General features: G+C 40.5%; 1 protein-coding gene across 5 annotated transcripts in view; it reads left to right on the forward strand.

The window, feature by feature from the left end:
• Nucleotides 1-12661, forward strand: part of Kiaa1328 (KIAA1328 ortholog) — a 284149-nt gene that overhangs the window by 241755 nt on the left and 29733 nt on the right. The gene's annotated exons all lie outside the window — the stretch shown is intronic.

Below are 12661 nucleotides of genomic sequence, written 5' to 3' on the forward strand. Positions count from 1 at the left end.
GGCTCTCATTGGCATGCATTTAATTTTGGAGGCAGAAAAATAAACACCACAAAAGACCTGGGAAGTGACTGCTGCAGAGGATAGTAAGTTGAGCGTCTACCTGTTGAGTGCTATGTACCCAGAGCTGTGCCAAACTCTTTGATTTAGTCTAATTTAGTCTTCACAGCCTGTAAAAATAGGACTACCCTCATGCCCATTTTAAATTTGGGGAACCGTGATTCAGAGAGATTGAGTGTGTTGTCTAAGACTCTGTTTTAATTTTGATTTTTCATTGCTGAGAAGAGACACCATGACCATGGCTGCTCTTATAAAGAAAACATTTAGTGGAATGGATTGCTTACAGTTTCAGTGGTTCAGTCCATTATCATCATGAGGGGAGCATGCCAGCATGAAGCATGTGGTGGTGCTGGAGCTGAGAGTTTTACATCTTGCAAGCAACAGGAAGTCAACTGAACGTCCCACTGAGGAAAGCTTGAGCAAAAGAGACCTCAAAGCCCACCCTCACAGTGACACACTTCCTCCCAAAAAGCCCCACCTCCTAATAGTGCCATTCCATTTGGGGACCATTTTCTTTCAAACACAACAGACTCTTAGCTAAAAAAAGACAGGGCCAGCATTTCAAACTTCAAAGCCATTAACTTAAGTAGTGTAATGGCCAATGTTGCCAGTCTCCCTACTGCAAAGGTGGTATAATCAAAGTAGTTAGCTTGCCCATCTTTCTCCGCTGACCCTATCTCTTGCTTTTAGTGATGTCATTGTTGGAATTTGCTAAAGAAACAAATGAGTTGTGATTCTGAAGAGTGGAGCGAGCTCCTTCTGTTTTGTACCACTTCTCATTGTGGTTGAAAGCTTGTACTTAGAACTTTCCATGCAGCCCATATTGATTGGCTTGAGAATCAGCTAATCGTCTAGATTTTCAACCTCAGTGAATTTTACTGTGAATATTTAAATGGCATTTTGTTGGTTGGTTAGTTGGAACTATGGCTCAAACTCGGGACTTTGTACATGGTAGGCAAGCACTCCACCCCTGAACTACCCCATAGCACTAAAATGTGATCTTTAACACTTTAATGTATTTGTGAAGGGTGAGTTTTAATTATGAAAATCATATCAACATGGTAGAGTGTTACAAGCCCTGGTTAAAATTGCTATGAATACTTATATTTATAGATGTTAAGAAAAAGATTATCCATCTACTGGTCCTTAATGCTGCTTATCAGCTAAATATAGATTCTCAGGAGCTTTGTAAATAATAAACATTTGACTAACCAAAGAATGTGTAGCACACCAGATCCTATCTTTAGAGGAGTGCACAATGGTGTATCATCAGTGTATTATATAAAGTGCAGAGTTGAAAATGATTCAGTGCTATAAGCTACCAAGACTGCACAGTGGTGCTTCTCCATCATTAGAATCCAGAGTATTTAAATCATTCACATTTCAAAGTATACACTAGTCATTTTTTATAGACTTCTTTTTCATTATGGAAACTTTTTCATTATGGAAATTCTTCATCCCACCAGCCTTTGAAGAGAATAGATTTTAAGCCTTACTCACCCTAAATTCCAAGAATGTTTAAGGTTTGTGAAAGGCTTGCAAAAGATGATGGCATATTTCAGTGCTGGGGGAGATACATTTTTCCTTTGTTCTTGGAAAACACCTAAAGTATCTCACATCATTCCATGTACAGGCAAAGAAAACAGTCATGGCAGTCATCTTTCCCATTCATGACATAGGTTTTTAATTATTCTCTCTGCTGGCTGTCAATATAATGTGAAATTTTCATTCCCCATTCAAGATGGAAAAAGTTTGTGGCTGGAAATGTTAACATTTGCATTTTTATTTGTTGATTTATTTAAAGGACAGCCTCTCCTACAGCAATCCATCACTTGGTGACACCCCAAATATGAATAATGTATTGTAGACTTGCGGTTACAATGTGTAGTAAGTGTTTGAGACAGTAAGAGAATGTTAACTATGTTGCAAATGTAATATTTATCAACTCATAAAGTTTATTGCTTTTGAGGTTCAATAATACTGACCATAGGACATCAATATCACTTATCTTGATTTTAGCTGGGCAACTTCGTATGTAGAAATATTCGTCCGTCTATCTCATGCTAACAAAATAAATATGTAATTTACAGCACAAGCGAAAAGAGCGTTATAGCCTGCCTTCCCTCCCTGCCGGAGGCCGTGGCACTGCTTTCTCTCCATCTCCCTGACTCCAGCTCTGGTTGTGCACCCCTAAGCTACTAGGGATGGGAAGGACAGTGGTTATCTTGGCCCAAGAGGATTGTGATACCAAACAAAATGATGCTGTTCACTTCCTGCACAGGCCAATCCACCTGGAGGGGCTTTGTTCCTTCCCGTTGTGAGCACCATGTGGATATGCAAACCTTAGCTTGGTAAGAAAGCTGGGGATGTTCTCTGTTCCTCCGAAACTGAACCACGTGATTCTCTTTTATCTGTCATGAAGCCAGAGATGGGCAGGTTACCCTTTGCTTCTCAGACAAACTGGGAGGAACATAAATATTACTTTTTACATAGTACAAATATACCCTTGTGCACCATCCCAAACTGGTATGTCCACTGCCAACAATAAAAAATAAAAGAAGTTTCTAACCACCAAAGCCAAAGAAGTTATGTTTATTACCAACATCAGCTGTAATTGGTGTGCACTTCATTAAGGTGTAGAATTATGTATTTCTTTTTTGTAAATAACTTTTCTGATTGTACTTGCTGTATGCCAATTTAACCAAAAAGTATACTTCCATTAAGTGGATACTTGCATTAATGTAGCTTTTGATTTCAAATGTTTTATCTTAAGCCATACTAGGAGATAAGATAGTATACAGCTGTATGCCCTTTCATGTGACATGATGCAGTTCATATTAACATGAAGGAAGTGCCTTCTGTGTTTCTTCAGAGCAGCAGAAATGTCACTTTTTGAAGTAGTGATGGAGTTCCTAGTTCTCGGTTCTATGACAACACAATGATGGTAAACAGAGACTAACTCCAGACCCATGGCTGTAGGATTAATCCACAGTCTCTGAAGTGCAAGGTCACTGAGCCCCTTCTCTGCTCCTCCGTGACTCACTAAATATTAGGGTACTTGCTCTTGCATATCTGTTGAATAAAGTGCTATTGTGTAAATGTAGCAGCTTTTCACTATGCAGTCGTCGGCAAATGGACATCTACTGGTTTTGATTGGATCATGATATGCTGATGTAGTAAGTCTCACTTCTAAATCCCATTTGTACCTCAGTGTGGTGGTACATACATGGAATGTGAGCACTCAGATGGGCTGAGGCAGGAGGGTTTTAAGTTGGAGGCCAGACAGGGATACATAGCAAGAACAATAAATTACTACTTTTTTCATTATTTTCAGTAAATACCTGACAAGAATCAACTTAAGGAAAGGGGGGGAGGGAGGTTATTTTTGCTCACTGTGGTTGCAGCTGAAACATGAAGCTGCTTGTGTACATCACCACAGACGGGAGACAGAGATAATGCTCATGCTCAGCTGAAGTGGTTTTCTCTTTTTATTCATTGGGGACCCAGCCCATGCTGCTGCCAGCCACATTCAGGATCTCCTACCTCAATGAAATTTCCTTAAAAAATATCCTTGTGGACACACTCAGAGGTGTGCCTCAGTAATTCTCTAGGTGTTTCTTTATGCAGTAATGTTGACAAGAGAAATTAGTTGTTACAAACCCATTTTAAAAATAAAATGCTGCGATCACCCATACCTCTTTGTACACCTTGCTTTAATAGACGCAGGTAAAAAAAATGAAGCTAATAGGCTAAGTAGCAATCCTGAAGGAGTGAATGCAGCTTGAGGAACCTTTTTAGGACATTGTTATCCTGGGAATAATGCTCAGCATTATCATATTGTCTCAGCTTGTATTTACTAGTGACCTAGAATACAGCCCTCAGCTTCAGGAAAGCTACAAAGTCCAGACTGCAGAGTAAAGACAAGATCTAAAGTATTTTATTCTTCACACTTTTTTTTTTATTATACGGTCCAGATGTTCCATAACAATGATATGTTGCCAATGTAGTTTTTAATTTTGTCTTTGCTTCCTTCCTTATTTGTTGTCATGCCTTTGCTTTGTGGTCCAGACTGGCCTCAAATTTGCAGTCTCCTACATCAACCTCTCAAGTGCTTAGATTTCAATTATGCACCTCCATGTTCAACTTTAAAAAAAATATTTAAAATGAAAGCAGAAGGAACACATTACAGCAGGCAAACACACTTCAAAATTTTATACTCCGTAATTCCAAGTGGTTGCAGAATTGCTAAGGTTACCCCTGCTTGTGTGACATAAACATTCCATCTCTTTGTCAATGCAGCGGTAGGGAGGGTTGTGCTTTCTGCGGTGTGTCAACTGAACCCTGAAAACTGTAGTTAGTGACATCTGTTCAACACTGCAGTCCTTGCTATCATTTCAGTTTTTAGCCTCATGAATCGCAGTTTGGAATTCTTCACCTGATTTGAGGTCACCAAATTCCCTTAACTTCAACCTTTAAGAAACTTCTTTTGGGTGCCTCTAACTGTTCTAGGCACTTGAATTCCTTTGTATAAAATTGCTTTATATATGTTAACATAAAATAATCCTCAGAATCATGAAAACATAAGCCTCCAAGAGGCAATTAAGAACACCTAAGAGCCCTGTAACACCTGGGTTTATAGGCCTGGCCTTCAATGCTAGCTTTGCAGTTTTGAAAAATAATTTCATCTACTCTATAAAATGGGAATAATAACAGCTCCCTTATAGGCATGTCATGATGATTAAGCAAGATAGTGTATATAAAGTACTTCACACTATCCTGTTCTGTGCTAAATGCTCCACAAAGAGTAACTACCATTATAGAACTTCCCAAGGCCACATAAGCCTGAGAAGCATGGTGTGATTCCAAGCTTCAACCTAACACATTATTAGAAATATGGTTCGGTTCAACTCTGAGGTGAGCATTCGACTTGTTTGTTTTGTTTTGTCCATTATTTGGTTTTGGATTGATTTTTCTAAGAGGGCCTCACTGTGTATCCCAGATTAGCTTAGGAATTGTGATCTTCTTGCCTTAACTTCTCAAGTGCTAGAATTTCAGGCAAATACCACTATACCCAAAATATGGTTCCTTTATGTTTTGGCCTTGCAACAGAAATTTAAACACAGCTATGTTGGACACATCTAACATGCTAACATCCATTTTTACCTTTCTCCTGTGTTCTGGGGAGCAAGAATTGTCAGGAAAACTGGAACAAAGTATGTTAATGATACTGGTCTCATTACTGGTTAAATGTCATGGAGAGTACCACTGCAAAGATGGTATAAAGGTAATCATGAATGACCTGCATTAGCAGAAATTTTCTGGTATGAGGAGATGTCACCATTGGTAAAAACACTTGCTATACAAGGAGGAAAATCTGAGAACCCACCTACAGCCAATAGGGTATGTCAAACAAGGTAGAAGGCTAGTGCCAACACCCAAGGTTGTGCTCTGACTGTGTTCCATGTTTATGTGTTCCATGGCACTCACACATGTCATACATAAAATGATAATTTTTTTAAAGTTGTAAACAAGATTTTCCTGATAACAAATACTCTACCATCATGGAATGTCTCCTCTTGTTTTTTGTTCTAAATAGTTGGGGAAGGAGTAAATATTGGCTATATAATAATTAATATTTAATATTGTGTGTCTAGGACATTTGTTTCAAGAGTCACTTGAGAGCTGGTTGACGTTACTGATAATAGATGTTTATCCTCATAAATTAGCCTTTTGTAAAGATGCTGAAAGGGTTGAATTCCCTTCAACCAGCACTTATAAAACTTGTCTGCAAGTAGGATTGCTTAGAAATTCCTTGTAAAATTACTCATTTCTATCCCTTATCCTAGATTACTTTAGTCAAAATACTAGAGATGAATCCCAGGATTATGACTATTGTTTTCCAAATTTCTCTGTAAAAATCACTCTCTAGAGATATGCACTTGCAACCCAGCACACCAGCATTCTCCCTCTCTGCCTTCTGGCTCTGCCTAAACCCAGGACCTCTCCTTCCCATTGTCTTTAGAATGGGGCCATCAGAATCCATTAAAAAGCCTCTAGGGAAGACTATTAGGATCTCAAAGAGCCAGTATTAATCTAAATAGTTGGTACTGGGAATTAGTCACTAAGACCTATTGCTGAGGCCAGCCTTCTCTATGACAGGTTAGATGAAAGATGACTCAATCTATAAAGGATCAGAATCAGTAGGACATATGTGTAATTATTAAAGGGAATGTATCAGATTGTCTTGCATGGTTTGAAGCTGGATAGTCCAGAAATTGCCATCTATATTCTAAAGAACCAAGAACTCCATAGTTGCCCAGTCTAAATAGATGGAAGCCTTAGAAGAAGAACAGTGATGCAGCCCAGTCCAAAGCTGAAGGTTTGAAAGCTCCTGAGAGAGTTGCTGGCTGGAGTATGTGGAAAGGCTGAAGAAGCTGAAATCAGTTTCAGCAGACAACAGCAACCGAATACACACTCAGGAGAAGGAAGCGGGCACTGTGACCAGGGAAGGGGTGACAGGAACCCTAAGCCTCATGGGGCATTGGAAAAGCAATATGGAAAAAGAACATACCAACTTACAACTCCACCTAGAGCTCCTTAGCTATGGGTGAGGTCCTAACATTGCCTGCAGGAAGAGTTTTACAGCAAGTGCTAGCAACCCAATCTACTACAAGACTGGCAGTCTTAACTTCAGGAGAATTCCACAACACTTACAAGCTTTAAATTCAACCCAGGGAGCTAGCTTTTCTGTTTGTTTGTTTTTTAATTACATTTTTAGATTTATTTTACATACCAACCAGTTTCCCTCCCTACTCTCCTTCCATTTCTTCCCCCCACCTCCCATCTTACCCTTTCCCCCATCCACTCCTTTTCCTTTCTGAAAGGGTCAGGCCTCCCATGGGAGTCAACAAAGCATGGTATATCAAGCTGAGGCAGAACCAAGCTCCTCCCCCTGCATCAAGGCTGGGTGAGGCAACCCAGCATGGGGAATGGGTTCCCAAAAGCCAGGAGCTAGCTATTCTAAGTTACTCCTCTATTCCAAAGAAGAAACGGATTTGGACCAGCCCCCAGAACTTAAACAACTACAATAGCCACTGCTAAGTACCCCATTGTCTCAGTAGCCAGCCAGGGGGTTAGCAAAGCTGAACACTTGATCTGTTAGAAGCTCTAGGGTCAGCACTTGAATCACTCATTGGGCATAGGCCAAGTCCCTCAGCATCCTTACCTTGAGGACCTGCATCTGCCATTGCCACAATGCTGAATCCATTCATGTTTGCCCTGCAGTATTTAGAGACGGTCTCTTCCCAAGTGCATGATCTTGAGACTGTAGCTACTCTTGTGAAATCTGTTTCACCCACACCTGTGCTTGGAAGCATCCAGAAGAGCCCTATAGCTCCAGAAATATAGCTGCCTCAACCCTTGCCAACACCTATGCTTACCCTGAAATATCTAGGCAGCATCTTTTCCTGTGTGGTGATTTTGGAACTATCGATGTTAGTGCAAAAAGCCTTGGTATCACTCAAACTTGTACCTAAGGAGCAGGGAAAGGATACATCCATGTCCTTCAATTCTGTGAGTGTAATCCCCAGGGCCACAAGTATCATTCCTATCACAGCTTTCCTCATGTAACCTAGAGATAATCCCAACAAGCTGTGTAGCTCCAGAGCCACAGACAACAGAGTCAAAGTGCCATCACCAAGTGTTTTCAAACCACAGGACCTAGGTTTTCCCCATATTTCTCACCACAGAGGGTATGGATATAAGCACCATGAGCCCAAATATTAACTCTGTATTTTCTGAATAATATAAGGTATATATATCTTCTCTGTAGTTCACAAGTTGTAGACCACATTTACCAATACTAACTGTATTTGACACACTGTCTTAGTTTGGGTTCTATTGCTGTAAAGAGATGCCATGACCCTGGCAATTCTTATAAAGAAAAACATTTAACTGGGGCTAGCCTATAGATCAGAGGTTTAATCCATTATCATAATGACAAGAAACATGGCAGCATGCAGATAGATATGGTGCTGGAGAAGAAGCTGAGAGTTATGCATCTTGATCTGCAAGCAGCAAGAGGAGACTGCCTTACTAGGCCTGCCTTGAGCATATAGGACCTCAAAACCCACCTCCACAGTGGCACATTTCCTCCAACAAGGCCACACCTACTCACACCTAATAGTGCTACTCCCTATGGGCCAAGCATTCAAACACATGAATCTATGGGGGCCATTCCTATTCCAACCACCACATTCCGCGGGGTCTGGGGAAGGTGTATCACAGTCCAGCGGTGTTCTCTGGAGCTCTGCTCAGTCCACCTCCACCGTCTAGGGTCCAGGACCAGAGAGAGCGCTGGCCCATCCAGATCTCAGGTCTCCAGGTGCCTCCCTTGGCCCCACCTTGTAGGCGTGACAGTTGCCGAAGCCTCAATGGGGGTTGGAACTTTCAGATCAAAGCTGGAATGGCTACCCACTACAAACTTATTTAAAAGTCCTAAGTTCAAAGTCTCTTCTGAGATTTGTGCAATCTCTTAACTGTAATTCCCTATAAAATCAAAATCAAAAAGCATATCATATACTTCCAGCATATAATTGCACAGGATATACATTACTGTTCCAAAATGGATGTAAGGGAGCATGGTCAGGAAATACTGGACCAAAGCAAGACCAAAAACTAGCTGTGTAAAGTCCAAACGCTGCATCTCCATGTCTGATGTCAAAGTGCTCTTCAGATCTCCAACTCCTTTCACTTTTTTGGCTGTAAACACTTCTTTCTCTTGGGCTGTTTACACTCCCTGTTAGCAGCTTTTCTTGACAGGTATCTATGACTGGCATTTTGGGGTCTATAAGGCAATCCAAGCCTCACAGCTTCGTGCAATGGCCTCTCTAGGCCTCCATGCAGGGACACCTATGACACATGCCTGGACTCGGTGGCTTTCCTTAGCAGTAGAGGGAGATTCTGTAACCCCTTCTGTCATTGACTCTAAAGCCAGAACCATGTGGCAAAAGCTGCCAACTTCTGCTGTTTGCTGGGGCTGGAACATGGCCCCCTCATTCAGTTACGTCTCCACGAGCTTTATGTTTTCCACGATTACCTTCACTGCCTAAGGTTGACTATCCTGGAACTTGCTCTATAGACTAGGCTGGCCTCAGAGATCTGCTTGCCTCTGTCTCCTGAGTTCTGGGTTTAAATGTGTGTACCACCATGCCTGGACCTAAACTGCTCTTTAATTTCTTTTTTACAAGTTGGAAGCATAGCTTCCAAGACAAGGTGGGGTCTTGCCTTGCCCTGAGGTCACCACTCTCTTTGTTCCATTTCTTAATTTGTTTCTCTTCTTGAACACAGAATTTAGCTCCATTCCACTTCCTGGTGCCCTTTTCCCCTCAATTTGTACATTTTGTATTTTTCCTTGCTCAGCTTGCTTGTTTTCAGTGTAGATCTTCATAAGAGTGAACATTAATAATCACATGACAGAGTCTATACTAGGCTGTTTTGAGATTTCCTCTGCCAACAGAATTAATCCCAAACTCTTAACTTTAGACTCAGGCAGACATCTCAGACAAGGGCAAAAAGCAGCCACATTCTTTGCAAAATATCACAAGAAGAATCTCTAAGCCACATACTAATATTCTCCTCCTGTGAAACTGTAGTTGTTTGCTTTGCTTTTTTTTTTTTTTTTTTTTGAGGGGACCCGCCACACAGCTCCCAAATAAATCACACCCAGAGGCTTATTCTTAATTATAAATGCCCGGCCTTAGTTTGCCTTGTTGCTAGCCAGCTTTTCTTATCTCAAATTATTCTGTCTACTTTTGCCTTTGAGCTTTTCCTTTTCTGTTTCTGTATACCTATGTTTCTTACTCCGTGGCTTGCTGGTTGGGTAGCTGGGTAGCTGGGTGGCCGGCCCTTGAAGTCCTCATCTTTCCTCTCTCGTTTGTCTCTCTGTCTTCCCAGATTTCTCCTTCTATTAATTCTTTCTGCCTGACAGCCCCACCTATCCTCTCTCCTGCCTTGCTATTGGCCATTCAGTTCTTTATTAGACCATCAAGTGTTTTAGACAGGCAAAGTAACACAGCTTCACAGAGTTAAACAAATGCAACATAAACAAAAGTAACACACCTTAAAATAATATTCTCCAACATGAAACCTCTTGAGCCAGACCCCCACACCTCAAATCATCCTCAGCACCACTGTCTTCCATGCTTCTATTAGTATGGCCCATTAAGCCACACTTAAAACATTCAACTGCTTTTCTAATCCAAAGTCCCAAAGTCCACCTTCTTCCAAACAAAAGTATGATCAGACCTATCACAGCAACACCACAGTCCCTGGTACCAACTTGTCTTAGTTAGGGTTTGTGTTGCTATAATGAAACACCATGACTAGAAAGCAAGTTGGGGAGGAAAGGGTTTATTCCGTTTACATTTCCACATTGCTGTTCATCATCAAAGGAAGTCAGCAACAGGAACTCAAACAGGGCAGGATCCTGGAGACAGGAGCTGATGCAGAGGTCATGGAGGGGCTGCTACTGGTTTGCTTCACATGGCTGCTCAGCCTGCTTTCTTATAGAACCCAGGACCACCAGAGAGCCGTGGGGTAGTTCTTCATAGCCTTTACTTCAGGAACCAAAGCTGCTGCTCCTTCAATCCTTGGTATCACCTGTGTTTTCTCTGAGGGACATAGTCCTCTTCCCATCCCATATCACCAAGACAGATGTAGCTGCCTGAAGCCCTGGTGCCATCAAGTCTGTGAAGCCTAGAAACACACAGCTTTGGAGGCAGACATTCATTGCAAAGTCATATGGCTACTCTCATGAGCAAGCTACAGTCTGGGTTGTTGAAGCACTCATAAACACATGATGTATATAAAATATAAAATATCACATTGAGACTATACTTTTGAGTTCCCCTATAACTCAACCTAAAGTGTCTGTCCAGATGACTTCCTGTACCCTATTTAAAGGATTTTTTTTCTTATGCTATTTTACAAAATTGGAACAAATGATTGTTATACTAGGTTTGCTGGGATCAGCATTTAAAAGGGAGCAGTAATTCTCTAGAAATAGATTCTCAATTTCAAGGAAATCTATTAAATTCCTGAAAAATAATTTAAAATAATGATACTAAGGAAACTCAATGAGATGCAATAAAATATATGAAAATTTTTTTACAAAAGAGAATAGAAAAGGTAGTTACAGGTGTGAATGAGAACATCACCATAGGGACAAATCACAAACACTAATAAAAAATCTTTGAACTGGAAAATTTGATGAAATAAAAATAGTTTCCACAGCAGACTAGAACAAGCATAAGAAAGAATTTTTCTGAACTTGAGCACAAGTCACTTGATCTAGCATAGCCAGACAAAAGAGAGAGAAGCGAGGAGAGGAGAAATGAGGACAGAAGTGTGGTAGTATTGTATTCCCCAAAATATTGTGTACCCTAATAAACTTATCTGAGGTCAGAGAACAGAACAGCCACTAGATACAGAGGCCAGAAAATGGTGGCACACATGCCTTTAATCCTATCACTTGGGAGGCAGAGATCCATCCAGATCTCTGTGAGTTTAAAGCCACACTGGAAACAGCCAGGCATGGTGACACACGCCTTTATTCCCAGGAAGTGATGGCAGAAAGCAGAAAGGTATATAAGGCATGAAAACCAGAAACTAGTGCTGGTTAAGCTTTTAGGCTTTTGAGCAGCAGTTCAGCTGAGATCCATTTGGATGAGAACTCAGAGACTTCCAGTCTGAGGAAACAGGATCAGTTAAGGAATTGGCAAGGTAAAGTGGCTGTGGCTTGTTCTGCTTCTCTGATCTTCCAGCATTCACCCCAATACCTGGCTCCAGGTTTGTTTTTATTAATAAGATCTTTTAAGATTCCTGCTATACAGAAGGGGGGAGGATAATGCCTACAAGAGTTATACTGTAAGCAAACACATACATGATGGGAATTCTAGAAAATGGAAAAGGCACTGAAGATTGCTTTCATAAAGTAATAGCTGAAACCTCAGTTCTTCAATGAGGCATGGTCATTTTGATTGAAGAATCTCAAAGGATTACAACCAGATTCAAATAAAACAGACTTTCACCAAAACATAGTCAAAATTTCAAAAATACAAATCAGAGAGAAAATCTTAACAGCAAAAGAATCAAGTCACATCTAAGAAAAAGATTATTGAAGACTATGACTGACTTTTTTTTTTTTTAGAGGAAACCTTACACTCTAGAAGGGAATGACATGATCCATTCAAAATACAGAAGGAAAAATAGTGCCAATCAAGAATACTGTTCCAAGGAAAGTTATCCTTCAGAACTGAAAAAGACAGTGTCTTTTGCAGAGACTGAGGGCATTTGTCACTGCCAGACCAGTGCCACAAGAAGTCTTAAAGTAGTCTTACAATTGAAAGAATGATAACTGTCATTATGAAAATACATAAAGTTCACTAAAAGAACAGATACATGAAAGAGAAAGGGAGTCAAACCTTAGCATGACAGAAAACTCTAACCACCAAAATAATTAAAAGGTGGTAAGGAAAAACAATAGACAAAGTAAATGTAATACAGTTAAAATGGAAGGAGAACATTCATATTTATCAACAATAAC

Source organism: Peromyscus leucopus, chromosome 19, assembly GCF_004664715.2.
Source record: "Peromyscus leucopus breed LL Stock chromosome 19, UCI_PerLeu_2.1, whole genome shotgun sequence".
In the NCBI taxonomy this organism is placed as follows: domain Eukaryota; kingdom Metazoa; phylum Chordata; class Mammalia; order Rodentia; family Cricetidae; genus Peromyscus; species Peromyscus leucopus.